This window comes from Leptodactylus fuscus, chromosome 11 (genome assembly GCF_031893055.1).
Source record: "Leptodactylus fuscus isolate aLepFus1 chromosome 11, aLepFus1.hap2, whole genome shotgun sequence".
In the NCBI taxonomy this organism is placed as follows: Eukaryota; Metazoa; Chordata; class Amphibia; order Anura; family Leptodactylidae; genus Leptodactylus; species Leptodactylus fuscus.
Genome location: NC_134275.1, coordinates 78,804,713 through 78,808,381, shown reverse-complemented (window position 1 = coordinate 78,808,381; position 3,669 = coordinate 78,804,713).

Sequence of the window (3,669 nt, the reverse complement as noted above, 5' to 3'; positions counted from 1 at the left end):
CACAACATTGGGGTGCTGTCATACTGCGCTCCCACCACATGCGCTTACCGCTATTTGCCTGGATACACATGTTCTTTTCCATTAGAAGCAATGTAACATATGTAACCCACAATTAGTGGTAATGTATGTGACTGGGAGCAGAGTAAGGTCATACCTGTAAAGCGCTGACACACAATGTACCTGTATGCTCCATCCAGTCCCTTGGCCCTTCAGTTTTCTGTAAGTGAAACAGATTAATTTCAGTCACTTTTAGTTCCTGGTGGTGCAGTAACCGCAAAACCCCAGCCAGGAATTAATGGGTGTCACACTTACACCAAAGTGACCGCACTGGTGCCCAGGACCTGGATTTGACTATAATTGCATCTAGTTACAGTGTCACCACCCAATAGAATCACACCAAGGCTGCGGCCCCACATTACAAAAATGCAGCTTTTTTTGTTGCAGATTTAGCTGCGTTTTTTTTCCGTCAAAGCCAAGAATGGCTAGAAAAGGAACGGGAAATATATAGAAAGCTTCTTATATGTCTCCCTCCTGCTCAATCTACTCCAGGCTTCGGCTCAAAAAACACAGCAAAATCTGCAACAAAAAAAAAGCTGTTTCTGCAACGTGGGGCTTTAGCCTGAGGCTGAGGCCCCCACGTTGTGAGAACACAGCTTTTTTGTTGAATATTTTGCTGCGTTTTTCTGAGCCTAAGGGCTTGTTCACATCTGCGCCCGGTCTCCGTTCTGCAGGTTTCCGTTTCCTGCACAAAACAGAGGCAGGAGACGGAAACCTGCAGGTCGTGAGCGTCGGTGAGCGTTTTATGCTCTCCGCCGCCAAACCGTTTTTTTTAAATCGGGCACAGAGTCGGACATGCAGTACTCTGTGTCCGATTTTAAAAACTGGACATTTTGGCCCAGATACACAGCCACAAAAAATGGCTGTATATATGGGTCAATTGAAATGTATAGGTCTGTACTCTTATCCAAAGTTGTGGATAAAAAGTCTGGTCTGTATATTACAGCTTAGTAACTCATATTAATAGCAGTTAACCCCATCATGTCCCTCACATTAACCCCCTGTGTACTTTACATAAGGGATACTGATATGTGAGCCATATGGAGGTAATAAGTGAACATCTTCATTATATAGGTCCTTTATTAGTACCCCTATATGTCTCACACATCAGTAACTCTTATGTGAGCCACACAGGGGTTAATGTGAGGGATATGACGGGGTTAACTGCTATTAATGTGAGGCACATGGTGTTACTAACACTAAATTAATAACCCCCAATGCCTGACAGTAATAAGAATAGTTAGTAACACATGTACCTGGTGTTGTGTTTACTTTCACTTTGCTCCTCTCCTCAGGCTGCAGACGGCAGGAGCTCCTCCTCACATGTAGCAGCAGGTCCAGGGAGCCCTTATCCTGTGCAGTGAGAGGCTCACCTCTGATTGGTGGCAGGGAGGGAAGGGGGCGTGTCCTACACCTCGGCTTTAGCACAGCACTGAAGGGACGCTCTCTCTCTCAATTTAGTGCATGAAGGTTGCAGGCTGGCTGCCGTGCCAGCAAAATATGCCTCGCGTGCCACTCTTGGCACGCGTGCCAGGGGTTGCCGACCCCTGCACTATTCTGTCGCTGCCACAATTTGATGGCTAACACCATACTTGACAACCTTCAATCACGGGCCTCCAGGAGACCTGGTGCACCACAAAAATGTTCCTTTAACCATGGTAGAACTATGCCCCCTTGTGGAAGCAACATGTCCTCATTTGTTTGTCACAGCTTTTTATTTATGACTTACAAAATTATATAAAACTATCCTCTACCCACAACTTCGTCTGCGTGTTGTTGGCGTCCATGATCCGCCTATAGTCAGCAAATCGCTGCCGTCGATGGTTTGCCTTCTCTGGCATTTCAGCAGTCCTCAAGCTGTCCTGCTGCCGAACTTGTTTCTCACACCGTGCCTGTCATTGTTCCGGCATCTCAGCTGCTCGCTGGTTCGCCAAATAATGAGCGTGTTCTTGGCGTCAATCATCCATCTTCTCCAGCATTTCGACTGCTCTAAGAGCCGCTTGACGCCTTGCTTGATCAATCCTCCTGAACTCCGCTTGAGGAGAAGTCTATGACTTCTGACTTCCTTCATAGCTCTCGCTGTTTTATAATTTTGCGACAAATTAGGTTTTCTTTTTTCCGGCATGTTTATAATTTGCAAACTGCCAATTTGGATTAAAATTGTTTTGCCATCTCAGTGTCTCAGCGTTGCCTGGAGCAGATCAGATAATATGCAAATGCTTGTACACAATGAACTCAGTGTTATCTGCGTGTATACATAGAGTGATATCAGTCCTGGCTTTATCAGCAAACTTCAATTAGCTGAGATAGTTCTGCTGGCAAAAGCAGTTTAATATAGTATATGAATATAAATTCATAACAGTAGTCAAGCCATGTCATTTACCGGGATAAAAAGTAGCCTATGTGCTAATCGAGGTTACAAACTATCGATGTGCCAAATTTCATCCAAATCCGTTCAGCCGTTTTTGCGTGATCGAGTAACAATAACACAAACATACAAACTTTCACATTTTTAATATTAGTAGGATAGGATGTGCCCCTTTTTTGACATGAGGCATACTGTATATAGTGCCCATGTCATATATAACGTGCAGGATCATTCAACTGGCCCCACTCTTCCTGGACTTCAGGGGTCACCCATTTTTCACAGAGCCTCCCATATGTTTTGGATGAGTTGGCAAGCATTTGGAATACTGGACGGGTGTCATTGGCTTCCCTATTCCCTTAAAATAAAGGTTCATTTAGGAGGTGGGGTCATATAATAAACCAAGGTGGCGCATAATTCAGTGGATCTATGACAGGCCCTGGTGAAGGGGATAGCGTCACTCCTTAGGGAGAGACCACCATATAGGTGTGTGGAGACTTATTAAGCCTTTAGCACTCCACTTTGCAAGGGACCATGGGAAGAATATGCAAATCTGTCTTCCATGATGTAATTAGGAAGTCAGGTGCCTCAGTGTTGCAAACCAATAGAGGGAAGACAGGCTTGCACATTCCAGTGAGCGCCCTCTATTGGTTTGCAACACTGAGGCACCTGACTTCCTAGGCCCTGGTGAAAAAGCTTAACTTGGGCCCCCCCACACGAATCTTCTCTTCACAACTACCATCCACATTCCAAATGTAAAGCACCATGGAATTAATGGTGCTATATATATATAAATAAATAATAATAATACTTAATAATAACATTCCCTCCATACGTTTTAACAGCCTTTCCATTTCCCTTTCTTTCTCTCTGGGCCCAGACCACCATGACAACTAATATACAGTCTATCTATGTACACAAGCTTCTCATCATTCCCCCTGTTTACTCTACAGCCTCCCTCCATAGAATCCCTCCTTGACTATACGCTGCTGATCAATTGTTATTTTTGTTATTATGAAGTAAAATACTGAGGGGTATACCCTCAGATTGAAGGACCTACTTCGCGCTCCTCACGGTGATGAACAAAGAGGTATTCTTAGTATTTAAAAAAGTGGTTTATTAAAGATAACGCGTTTCGGGGTTTCTTAGTACCTCACATGTACCACCCCTTCATAAGATCTCTTTTCTTTCGTTTCCAACTGTTTGCTCATGGTCATTTTTGTTATTAAAGAGTTAATGTTCTCCTT